Source organism: Lissotriton helveticus, chromosome 6 (assembly GCF_964261635.1).
Source record: "Lissotriton helveticus chromosome 6, aLisHel1.1, whole genome shotgun sequence".
In the NCBI taxonomy this organism is placed as follows: Eukaryota; Metazoa; Chordata; class Amphibia; order Caudata; family Salamandridae; genus Lissotriton; species Lissotriton helveticus.
The window spans coordinates 827,644,102-827,658,426 of NC_136067.1; positions in this window are offsets into that span (position 1 = coordinate 827,644,102).

Here is a 14,325-nt window from a genome sequence, read left to right on the forward strand (position 1 = left end):
AGCGAAAAATGCCACCTGTCACAAGTGTGGTAAACAAGGGCATTTTGCACGGGTGTGTATTTCCAAGAGTAATGTAGGTGTGGTTAGTGATGAGCAAAGAGAGAGCGGATAGAAGTAGTAAGTTCTTTATCAGATTTAGTGGTTGTAGTAAAAGATGAATCAGAAGACTGTGTTGATCCAATAGTGGAGATTTTGGTAGACAATAAACCACTTGATTTGTTAGCTGATTCAGGGGCACGCATAACAATGATAACTGATGAGTTATTTGAGAAAACTTGGGACAATAAACCACTCAGTCCGCCTGACAGAAGTCCAGTTTCATATGAGGGTAGAAGAATTGAGTTATCAGGTGTTTTTGAAGCTTCATTGGTTTTTCAAAATAAACACATTCAAGGTAAAGTGTATGTAGCAAAGAAAGGCCTCAATATATTAGGGTGGTATCACCAAGGGTTGTTTGGCGTGACTTTAAGACCAGATGCTATAGAGCAGGTTTCTATAGTGGACGATTTAATGGTTGAGAGGTCATCTGTATCATGGTTTTCGAAATTTCCTAAGGTTTTTGGTAATGAACTAGGATGTATTTCTGGGTTTAAACATTTGATTAGAGTAAAGGAAAGTGCTGTCCCTGTAAAGCATAAATTGTGGAATGTTCCATTTTGTGTGAGGGAAGATTTAGCATCTGAGCTTAAGAAAATGTGTGTATTAGGAGTGATTGAACCGATTGAATCCTCTCTTTGGTTGTCTCCCTTAGTGGTAAGACGCAAACAGAATGGCAGTATTAGGGTTTGCATTGACCTTTGCAGTGTTAACGATGAAATTTGGGTGGATTCCCATCCTCTTCCTCGAATTGATGATATATTATCAAAGTTTGCTGGGGCAAAGGTTTTCTCTAAAATTGACTTAGCCTCAGCATATCACAAAATTCAATTAGATCCGTCATGCAAACATGTTACTGCATTTGTTTCACCGATTGGCACATTTCAATTTAGAAGGATGCCGTTTGGACTGGCTTCGGCGGCGTCCGTTTTTCAACGCATAATGGAAAAGGTTTTGGAGGGTGTTGACAATACAGTAGTTTACCAAGACGACATATTAGTAGCATGTGACAATGAAGAAATACATAATCGTAATCTGTCAGATGTGTTGAAAAAGTTAGAGGAGAATGGTATTGTGGCGAATAAACAAAACATTATTTTTGGGGTGCAGTCCATTGAATATCTTGGGCATCAGATTTCAGGTGAAGGTATTATACCTAGAGAAGGTTTGGTTTAAGCTATTGTTGATGCTCCCAGTCCCACTACTAAAGAAATGGTTTCATAATTTCTAGGAATGTGTGAATTCTATTCTAAATTTATTCAGAATTTTTCAATGAAGACTGTTAATATGAGACAATTACTCAAGAAAAGAGCTATTTTCAGATGGGATGAAATCTGTGAAAAGGAGTTCACTGATTTAAAAAAAGAATTGGGATCATGTAAAATGCTCACACCTTTTGATCCTAATCTAAAATGTACAGTATCAGTTGATGCGAGTTTGTATGGATTGGGGGGTATGATTTCTCAGTTTAAACTGGGGAAGGAACAAACAGTGGGTTTTGCATCACGGGCATTACGTCCGAGTGAGAAAAATTACTCTGTTATAGAGCGTGAACTACTTGCATGTTGTTGGGCCATTGAAAGATTTAAGTGTTTTTTGTGGGGAAGAAGTTTTGACCTATTTACTGATCATAAGCCTTTGGTTCCTATTCTTCAAGGGAAAGTGATAAAGGAACACACACCACGAATTGCGAGGCTCAGTTCTAACCGGACCGGACCGGTTTCTGGCATTGCAGCCGTCTTCGGCCCGGCTTGCTTGAATCCTGATGGTGAGTGAGCAAGGGACTCATGTCTGAGCATACCCTGCCACTCCTTTTTTAATCGTTTTGGCCACCACAAGCGTGGAATGGTATGCTCAGATGTGAGTCCCTTGCTCACTGCACCATCAGGATTCAAGCAAGCCGGGCCGAAGACGGCTGTAATGCCAGAAACCGGTCCCCGGAAGCTTGTTTCCTTTCCAGTAAAGAATTGGCTTGGTAGTTTGGTCTGCCCTGTTCCCATGATGCACAGGGCCAGGGACAGACTAATTTGCATGTAGCCAGGTTCTGAACTGGGATGGTGCAGTGAGCTAAAAAACGGTGATGGATCAAGCCCTGATCCTTTGACTGGGTAGGAGTGTTCTGCTTAATTCAGATACTCTGTCCATCACCACTCCCTTTTTGAATCGTTTTGGCCACCACAAGCGTGGAAGGGTATGCTCAGATGTGAGTCCCTTGCTCACTGCACCATCAGGATTCAAGCAAGCCGGGCCGAAGACGGCTGTAATGCCAGAAACCGGTCCCCGGAAGCTTGTTTCCTTTCCAGTAAAGAATTGGCTTGGTAGTTTGGTCTGCCCTGTTCCCATGATGCACTGGGCCAGGGACAGACTAATTTGCATGTAGCCAGGTTCTGAACTGGGATGGTGCAGTGAGCTAAAAAACGGTGATGGATCAAGCCCTGATCCTTTGACTGGGTAGGAGTGTTCTGCTTAATTCAGATACTCTGTCCATCACCACTCCCTTTTTGAATCGTTTTGGCCACCACAAGTGTGGAAGGGTATGCTCAGATGTGAGTCCCTTGCTCACTGCACCATCAGGATTGAAGCAAGCCGGGCCGAAGACGGCTGTAATGCCAGAAACCGGTCCCCGGAAGCTTGTTTCCTTTCCAGTAAAGAATTGGCTTGGTAGTTTGGTCTGCCCTGTTCCCATGATGCACTGGGCCAGGGACAGACTAATTTGCATGTAGCCAGGTTCTGAACTGGGATGGTGCAGTGAGCTAAAAAACGGTGATGGATCAAGCCCTGATCCTTTGACTGGATAGGAGTGTTCTGCTTAATTCAGATACTCTGTCTATCACCACTCCCTTTTTGAATCGTTTTGGCCACCACAAGCGTGGAAGGGTATGCTCAGATGTGAGTCCCTTGCTCACTGCACCATCAGGATTCAAGCAAGCCGGGCCGAAGACGGCTGTAATGCCAGAAACCGGTCCCCGGAAGCTTGTTTCCTTTCCAGTAAAGAATTGGCTTGGTAGTTTGGTCTGCCCTGTTCCCATGATGCACTGGGCCAGGGACAGATTAATTTGCACGTAGCCAGGTTCTGAACTGGGATGGTGCAGTGAGCTAAAAAACGGTGATGGATCAAGCCCTGATCCTTTGACTGGGTAGGAGTGTTCTGCTTAATTCAGATACTCTGTCCATCACCACTCCCTTTTTGAATAGCATATATCAGGTGGCAAGAACACACGAGCATGGGAAGATCAGTCCACTGCTTAATTGCCAAGAACCTGAAAGAGCGCCCACCCATCCGTGATTTATATATGCGGGGGACAGAAAACTGCATACTGCCCATAGATCTTAGAAGACGATTCGGGCGATATATGGTAAGTGACCTATGCAAATGCGTCGAGCCCTTGCCATGAGCAATCCGATGACTTATGCACATGGTCTTAAACCGAATACGTTCTCTCACGGGGAGCCAGTGCAAGGTCTGTAATGCACCTTTCCCCGAGAAGTTCCTAGGCAGCTTTAGAACCAGCCTGGCTGCCGCATTTTGCACACATTGCAACTGGTGCAGGCCCTTATTACTGAGGCCACACAGCAGGGAATTCCCATAATCAAGGTGGGAAGTGACCAAGGCATGCACTAGTGTTTTCCTAGCTATAATAGGTAAGAGATCCAAGATCTTACGTAGGATCTTTAATATGCCATAGCATTTCCCTGCTATCTCGGCACTGTGTTGAGAGTACGAGAGATTGTTGTCCAGCAGAACACCCAAGTTCTTCACCGTATCAGAGGGGACAGGTATCGGGCCCAATTCCATAGGCCACCACGCGGATGACCAAATCGATGGAGATGAACCAATCACCAAAAGTTCAGTCTTTTTGCCATTAAGGCGGAGGCAATTGCCCTTCATCCAATCTGCTAGAGATGACAGACATACAGAGAAATTGACCGCCGTCTCAACTGGGTTGTGAGATAGAGTAACCACCAGTTGCGTATCATCCGCATAAGATACAATGTCCACCCCATAGGACTCTACCATCCTGGCCAGGGGTTCCATATAAAGAATAAATAACGTAGGGCTCAAAATTGAGCCCTGTGGGGCCCCTTGTTGTAAAATGCGGGACGTGGATCTGAAGGGGGGACAGTGAATTTGGAATTTTCTGTCCGCCAAGAAAGAGACCATCCATTCGAAGGCTGGCCCCTCAATCCCCAACTCACTCAAACTAGCCAGGAGTTTAGAGTGTGACACGGTATCGAATGCCGCACTTAAGTCCAGCAATATCAAAGCGGCGGTCTGTCCTTCATCAACTCTCTGACGAAGCATCTCTGTTGAGGAGAGGAGGGCAGTCTCAGTTGAATGTTTAGCCCTAAAACCAAACTGGGAGGCGTGCAGGAGTTGATTATCCTCCACAAATTTGACCAGCTGGTTATTCACCAGTTTTTCCACCACCTTCGCACAGAAAGGAAGAAGAGAAATGGGCCGAAGGTTATCCATTTGGGAAATATTCAAATTAGCCTTTTTTTTAATGGGAACTACCTGTGCCAGTTTCCAATCCTCAGGCACATGTCTTTCTTGAAATGAAAGGGACGCCAAATTACTGATGTATTTCCACAGGAGATGGACCTGCTCTTTAAGGATTTTGGGCTGAACCACATCTAAAGGGGATCCTGACTGAATACTCATGATGAGGTTTATCAGTTCCTCCCTAGGGGGGACCATGAATTCCCTAAGATGAGCTTTCTTAATAGATGTCTGGCCACTATCCCCCATAAAGTTACTATCAACTGGATCCTGCTGAAAGGACTTATAAATCTGTTCCACTTTGTTCACAAAGTGATCTGCGATAGATTCGCATATCTCGTGGAATAGAGATCTTTAGTTTCTACCCGTGTAGGCACCGTGAGCTCTTTATATATTAAAAAGAGCTCTGTGGAAGAGTTTACCGAGGAATCTATTCTCCCTTGGATAAATATTCTCTTGGCCTTGTTGATCTCACCGTGGTACTCCTTCAGACTCAACCTGTATGCCTCTTTACGGGCTGGGTCATAGTCCCTGCGCCACAGACGTTCGGATCTTTTACATCTGGCTTTGACCATGCGCAGTTCATCGGTATACCACGGGGCCGACCTAGTCTTACGTGCAGGGGCTTTTGAGGTCCATGGGGCCACCTTATCTAGTGCCTTCGATATCCATTGTTCGAACTCCCTCCATGCCTTACTAATGGTATTACTAAACGGGGGCTTATCCTGCAATAGAGTATCTTCAAATGCCTTTTGGGTAAATTTGTTCCAATTCCTACGTTTGGAATAGATAGATTTAGTGCAAGTTGCTCTTACTGACCCATCTGTTATTGTGAATGGAACAAGGTGATGATCCGACCACAAAGTCCTAATAGGATTTAGCACCCTCACCCCATTCCAATTAGCAAATATGGGATCTAAAAGATGACCCGCTTGGTGAGTCGGCATTTTACCTAAGAGCTTGAGCATCAGTGAGTTTAATGAGACAATTAGAGATTGTGCCACAGCACAGGTAGCATCCTCAAAATGTATATTGAGGTCACCCAAAATCAAGAATTTCTTATAGCGTAGGGCCGGTTGTACTACCGATTCCAATAAGCTTTCCACAAACTGCTTACTGCTCCCGGGGGGACAATATAGGAGATAACCCATAATTATGCATTCAGGGGACACCTTAATAGAAAAAAGGCCAGCTTCACAATTAATAATTTTTACTTGCTCTAATGAGCACACAAGCTTAGTATTATACACCATAGCAACCCCCCCCCCTCTTTGGGTCACTCTATCAATTCTCAATAAGCTGTAGGCAGGAGGCAGGGCTTCATGAATCTCCGGCGCCGAAGCCTCGTCCAGCCATGTCTCTGTCAGAAACAGCAAATCAGGCTGGAAATCAGTCAGGACATCATAAATATCTAAACTATGTTTCCTGAGTGAGCGACAGTTGACTAACAACATGGTAAGCTGGTCTGCCCCCTTTATGTTCGTCAGATGTAAAGGCGAATCCAACTTACATAACCTACATTTCTGTGCCACATCCTCAGGTAACCCGCTGTAAGTACATACGGTGTTAGATGTAGAATGAAGGCAGAGCAACTGATCTCTAGTATAGCATCTCCTTACTGTTATCTCGATCTGAGCAGGAACAGGGGGTATGGCCCCTGGCCACGGTCGGGAGCGGACGGGCGCAGACGGGCTTGCCTTGTGCGCGCCTTCGGCGCGCCCGCTGCGCGCGTCCGCTGTGCGGTCGCAGACTTGCCGTCATAATATAGGAAGTGATAGGGAATGCTAGAGCGCTAACCCTAGCGCCGAGGAGACAGGTAGTGGTGGCCTCCTCACCCTCCGCGCAAACGCCCACAATGGACGCGGCGGACCGGGGCGGGACCGAACAGGAAGGCACAAATTTATTAGCAGCAAAACAAACGGTAATTTAATATTTTTAAAACAGGTCCTACAATTTGGGCACAGAGTAGTGACCCGCAACTTCTAAAAATCATTAAAAAGAGGTCCCAAATAGCGGCGAGCACCTCCCCTTTCGTATCCCCACACAGTAAAGATCTTAATATTAGTCCAGTGAAGGGTAACTGTCACTGCCACTGACAGTTTGGCATCCACGAACGAGGGCTCTCACCTTCCGCCCTAAATAGCCTCAATCAGGGGAATGCTAGAGCGCTAACACTAGCGCCGAGGAGACAGGAAGTGGTGGACTCCTCACCCTCCGCGCAAACGCCCACAATGGACACGGAGGACGGGGGCGGGACCGAACAGGAAGGCACAAATTTATTAGCAGCAAAACAAACGGTAATTTAATATTTTTAAAACAGGTCCTACAATTTGGGCACAAAGTAGTGACCTGCAACTTCTAAAAATCATTAAAAAGAGGTCCCAAATAGCGGCGAGCACCTCCCCTTTTGTATTCCCACACAGTAAAGATCTTAATATTAGTCCAGTGAAGGGTAACTGTCACTGCCACTGACAGTTTGGCATTATGGGCCCAAGATCAGGCCTTTCACCAATTTGATGAAGACGAATGTTGTATTTTGTTGGGATGAACTGTGCAAGGAGGTGTTTAGCTGGGTGAAGTCTCAGTTGGAAAGTGTTAAGAAGCTTAGGCCTTCTGACCCCTCTCTCCAATGCTTTTTGACAGTAGATGCTAGTAATCTGGGATTAGGAATTGTGTTGACACAAAGACTGGACAAAGATGAACGCACTATTGGGTTTGCATCAAGAGTACTCCAAGAAACAGAATTACACTATTCTGTCATTGAAAAAGAGCTTCGCTGCCTGATGCATCAAGCATTTTCTGCCTTCGCAAACGGCTGTTTGCGAACACAAAAAAATGCTTTTCTGATGCAGCAAACCCTATTTTGCGATTTGGTAACCTGTTACCGAATCGCCAAATGGGTTTGTGATTTCCTATGTGGAAGGGGCGTGATTATGATTAGGGCGTCCCTTCCTAAAACCGAATCGCATCGGTATGCATGAATGTTTTACTATCGAAATGCGGTCGCAAAACATTTGCATTTTATCACCTACTTCAAGTAGATGGTAACCAATTTGCAAATGGGAAGGGGTCTCCAAAGGACCCCTTCCCCTTTGTGAATGTCTGCATATGCATTTTCTAAGAGCAGGCAGTAGTCCCACGGACCACTGCCTGCTCTTAGAAAATGAAAGGAAAAGTTTACATTTTCTCTTTTGTAAAGCATCCCGTTTTTCTTTAAGGAAAATGGGCTGCTTTACAAAAAAAAGATTGCTTTATTTAAAAGCAAGGCCACCATCCCCGTGATTTTTGCGAATCCTAGAGGGTCGCAAATTGCGAACTACCTCATTAATATTCATGAGTTAGGTCATTTGCGATCCCCTAGGAATCGCAGAAAGTGTTAAACACACTTTCATGCATTCCATATTGCGATTTTCTAATTGCGAAGCACAATAATTCACAATTAGGAACTCGCAAAATGGATTGTTGATGCACAGCTATCTTTGGGATAGATGCCTGCCTCCCGCTCTTCTGCGGGCCAGGTCGGAACTCGGATCGAGTGCGGGCAGAGCCCACCAGAGAGAGGATCTGTAGTGGAGCGGTGCTGGAAGGGTCTACACTGTGAGGCAGCCGCTGTGATTCTGGGTGATGGAGAAGGTGCACTCGACACATGCATGTGCTGACAGGGGCCCCCTGGTTGAGAAGTGGTGACTGTAACCGGCCCGCGCATGGAGGTGAGGCCTGAGGACCAGGTGAGTGCTTCCTTTTGGTCCTGGTTGTTCTCCTACATTCCTAACTTGTTCAGGCCTTTGCACAGGGAGAGGCAAGGTGAGCCCGAAGGCCTGGCACTTGTGGTTGGATTTTGTCCCATAGGGCTGGTGTGAGAGCAGCGGCATAGCGGTGGCATGGACCCCCAACCCCCCCTGTGGACTGTGTGCACTACAAGGGTATTTCTGGGGTTGCGGACACTTTTATGCAGCGTGGCCAACTGCTGCCTTCTTCTTTGTTTCTTTTGGGGCAGTATTTTACAGTCTCCACACGGCTGCTACTGCTGGGGACCACATGACTGGCCCCTGAGGACATCTTCCAGGACATCTGCCAAGACGGGAGGGGAGCTGCTGTAATCCGCAGTTGCAGGGGACTACGTGTCCCAAAATCCCTACTAAGACCTTGCCTCAGATGTTTGACATAAGCGTTAAATGAGCGTGCCACAGCCCCACGGCTAAGATGCTTGCTCTACAGAATCAGGTCCGAACAGGGTACTTATTTATAAGAGAATTTGAAACATAGTACACATTTGCATCAACTAGATACATTAGAGCCAACAAGATGGGAAAATGAAAATTGACCCGGGGCTCTGTGTCCAAAAGTGCAAAATATTCAAAATCAAGTAATATCATAACAAACTATCTGTCAGATGCCATGGGGCGACATAATGATGAAATTGTAAATGTTGAGGTGAACTAGAGGCTACCAAAAGTGCATGACAGAGCAGCAGTGCAGAAGTTATTATCAAGTCTAGTGTCACCCCCGTCACCATACAACGCAACAAATCTTAAGCTATATTAAGCACTAAATCACTGCCATGTGTGTCACTGGAGCCACTTAAAATAACAGAACTTTCTTTGACCAGTGAGTTAACTCCATCCCCCCCTCAAGAAAATGTAGACAACCTGCAAAAGGAGTGGGTGAGAGGAAAAAACAGAATGCTGAAACTGGATCCAAGGTCGAAAATACTTTGGGCAAGGTCCACCAACAGAGTATGATTCTCATCCATACAAAGGCCTGGAACAACTATTAAAAAGGATACATAGTAAAATAGATAATATGGAAAAGAAACTTCTAACAGAAGCAAGGGAAATAAAGGATTGTATGGCTATGCTAGAGCAATCTGTCAAATACCTTGCGGGGACAAATACTTTGAATGGACCTCGCATTGGACATAGGCAAACTACATCAGGTGACACAGCGGAATACGCCTTCACTACCTGTAAATATGGATCAAACTGAAAAGGCGGTGCCCTCGGGCACTCTATACTGTATTAAAACATATGGACCAATGAAAGATACCTCTGCCTTGCTACACCCTCAGTCTACAATTACAGAGCCGGGACTTACCCAACAGCAGAGTAACAAAAGTGCTGCTGCTGCAACTCATTTAGTTACTGAAACTTTACATTTAAATGCAGAAGCCACTCCATATATGATTATTCCGAGATGTGTCCCTCATACTAACTGAGTTATGGAATAATCTACATAATGAAGTGGTTGATTGTCTACCAAATCAAAAGTGGTTAATTGTCTACCAAATCACATATGTGCACCTGGTGCCATAAGTCAAGATATAATCATGGTCAGATGAGTGGCATAGGTGACCCAATAGGAAACAGGGACAAGGGGATTGTATTGTGGTCAATTTCTGACGTCCACATGTGGTTAAATGTCTTCTTTTTGACCTTCATCATAAACAGCATAATGACAAGGGTCTGAGAGAAAATTACTCCTGCACCATTAGGGTTCTTTTACAAACCTAACCCAGGAGGTTCTGCCCAACATGATAACTGTGTAAATCATCCATCAAGTAACCAAACTAGTGAGGATCTGTGAGCGATCCAAATAGATTTGCACCTCTTAGCAGCTGCGATGACCTATATTGACAGTTAGGATCTCCGGTGAGTCACAAATTACCCCCCTATATATTGGAAAAATTAGATAAAGAAGAACATGTTTAAAAGAAAGTGCCCATATATTGGCCCACAGGATACGAAAATCAGTCATGTCTTGGAATGTTGCAGGAGTTAACAATAAGCTGGCAAATGATGAATGGCAGGAGGCATTAAAGCCATCACAAATAATTTGCTTGCAAGAGACGTGGCTCAAGGGGGTGTTTCACATCAAAGGATATTCCTCTATTATTACTCCAGCTACTCCGTCACCCCGTGGAAGAGCAAAAAGGGTGCTAGCAAAACTGGTATTCATCTTAATACCATTTAAACTGTTGGAATCATATACTAGCTTATCATATTCAAAGGAAAGTTTAGGAATTGGATTGATAAACTCCTATAACAATATATTTGACTTAACTAAAAGTGTGGTGGTTACTGCCTTACAGTAGGAGCTTGAACTGTTTACTGGTAGTAGTAAGGCGCCTTATATGTATATATGGGTCGGAGATTTTAATACTACAAAATGTGAAAGAGCAAGCAATGAAGTGTGTGGCTATACAGACCATTATGGAAATGGTCTATCTCACTTTTCACACTATGCATATGGGGAGAGCCTTAATGAAATGATCCGTAAATACAATCTTGAACTAATGACTCAACATCCGGGAATGGGAAATGCCACGCTGCCTACCTGTCAGGGAGGGGGGGGGATCATTTTTCGACTATTGATTACATCCTAATATCTAAAAGTGCCTTGGCAACATTTGACTCATTCAGAGTAGTCCCCAGTGCTTTTAGCAATAATTTCCCATTGTTTCTACTTTTTAACACCAAGATCCAATATAAAGATGGAGAACGGTTAGCTGAGCATATTGTAACTGAAGGATTTAATGGCATTGATGAAACTGTCATGTTGGAAAAAATTATCAAAGTTAATAAAGAGGAATTTCTCACCTGTATTGAATGGGACTTATGGCCCATAAAATTCTTACGCCATTTTGTAAACTCAGAGATGCAATAGTGTTCCAGGGATTCTGTGCAAATACAGACCTATATGTAGGATTATGGGACCTTAGTAAGTCTTCCTACCACCTTAGTATCCATGAGCCCAGGACTGACTAGCAATAGTGTCTCACTTGCTCTCCTACTAACTCACAGAGAAACAAGAGATTAGACACCCCAGACACAATATTCCCTACTCTCTCAGGAATCGTGGTTGCAAGACACACCCTTTCGCTCACACTCTTGTACTTGTCTGCAAAGAGATCTTGACAGAGACACGAACAAGTTTAAAATTATTTATTTTAAATAACGTGCTCTAATATGCAGTATACATGCCACAACAAGCAAGAAAATGCAAAACACAAATATGGTAATCGTAGCAATTAGTCCATAAATCATGAAAGGAGCTGTCATTATAAAAGACGAATGTCTGACATAATATCGACAGACAGAATATCTACATACAAAAATATCGACACAAAAATATCTAAATCAAAAATATTGGAGTCATATCTTCATAAAGGTAAGTACAAAAATATCGAAAAATTAATATCGTAGTACAAAAATATCGAAATTAAAAATATCGTTTTTTAAAATGTATAAATAATAATGTAAAAATAATTTTAAAATACATATAATTTTACAAATATTAAATAAAAACATTAAAACATAATTAAAAAATTAAAACTAATACATATACATTTAAAATAAATTAAAAATGTAATAATTTAATGTAATTTTTTTTTTAATTTCATTTAATTGATTTAATTTAAATATAAATGTATTTTATTTTTACCCTGTACGCCTGTACCCCAAAAACCCAAAACTGACCCTGAACCCTAAAAATACCCCTTTACCCAAAAACCCAAAACTGACCCTGAACCCTAAAAATACCCTTTTACCCAAAAACCCAAAACTGACCCTGAACCCTAAAAATACCCCTTTACCCAAAAACCCAAAACTGACCCTGAACCCTAAAAATACCCCTTTACCCAAAAACTGAAAACTGACCCTGAACCCAAAAAATACCCCTTTACCCAAAAACTAAAAACTGACCCTGAACCCTAAAAATACCCCTTTACCCAAAAACTGAAAACTGACCCTGAACCCTAAAAATACTCCTTTACCCAAAAACTGAAAACTGACCCTGAACCCTAAAAATACCCCTTTACCCAGAAACTGAAAACTGACCCTGACCCAAAAAATACCCCTTTACCCAAAAACTGAAAACTGACCCTGAACCCTAAAAATACCCCTTTACCCAAAAACTGAAAACTGACGCTGAACCCAAAAAATACCTCTTTACCCAAGAACTGAAAACTGACCCTGAACCCTAAAAATACTCCTTTACCCAAAAACTGAAAACTGACCCTGAACCCTAAAAATACCCCTTTACCCAAAAACTGAAAACTGACCCTGAACACTAAAAATACCCCTTTACCCAAAAACTGAAAACTGACCCTGACCCAAAAAATACCCCTTTACCCAAAAACTGAAAACTGACCCTGAACCCTAAAAATACCCCTTTACCCAAAAACTGAAAACTGACCCTGAACCCAAAAAATACCCCTTTACCCAAGAACTGAAAACTGACCCTGAACCCTAAAAATACTCCTTTACCCAAAAACTGAAAACTGACCCTGAGCACTAAAAATACCCCTTTACCCAAAAACTGAAAACTGACCCTGAACACTAAAAATACCCTTTTACCCAAAAACTGAAAACTGACCCTGAACCCTAAAAATACCCCTTAAAAAAACTAAAACATATAAAATTTAAAATAATATTATATACTTACCTATACTTACGTTGTAATGGTATGCGTTGTAAAGGTACCTGCGTTGTAAAAACATGCGTTGTAAACACATGCGTTGTAATGGTTTTTGCATTGTAAAAATTTCGTTGTAATGGCAGTGCGTTGTAAAAGTTGCGTTGTAAAGGTTGTTTCCCCGGTGGATAGCGTAGGGGTAAAAATTACTATTCACACTCCAGAGGGTGCAACAGTAGGGAAAGCGTTGGATAGCATGGGGGTAAAAATTAATTCCCACACTACTCCCACTTTAACACACAACACACTACACATATAAAAAAGACAATTAATATAAATTTCAATGAATCAATTAATAACAATTAATATTACTAAATTGATGTAATTATAAATGAACTAAATAACACATATTAATTACTAATTAATTAACAATAAATACCAAAGAAAATTACAATCTCTTTAATTAATTACATTTAATTATATCACACCCTATCCCCCTATAAACACACAACCCACTACACAGAAATAAATCATATCATTTATTCACTTAATAATTATTAATTACCAATTAATTATTATTTAACAATAACAAAAAAAAAATATATTAGCACATTAACTCTAAATAATTTAATTACATAATTAATATTATTTAATTACCAATTAATTATTAATTAACAATAACAACACATTAAATATATTAGCACATTAACTCTAAATAATTTAATTACATAATTAATATTATTTAATTATCAATTAATTATTAATTAACAATAACAATAAAGTAAATATATTAGCACATTAGCTGTAAATAATTTAATTTACTAATTAATATTATTGTTTCCCAATTAATTAATTAACAATAACAAAAAATTATATATATAAAAAAATTACTCTAATTAATGTAATTAACTAATTAATATTAATTAATTACCAATTAATTATTAATTAAAAATATGTACAAAATTATATTAATTAATTAACTAATTAATATTAATTAATTACCAATTAAGTATTAATTAAAAATATTTACAAACATATATTAATTAATTAATTATTATTAAATTACTTCCCACCGTATTCCCCTATAAACCCACAACCCGCTCTGATACTAAGTCGCAAAATGTAAACAAATTTACAAATTTTCAAACATACATTACAAAACATGTTTAACAAACATATAAACAACACATTAAAATACATAACACTAAACAAAATTTCGATATTAGTAAAATTCGATATTAGTAACATACATACCTTAAAAAAACGATATTCTGTCTGTCGATATTTTGGACATCGATATTCTATACTATCGAAAT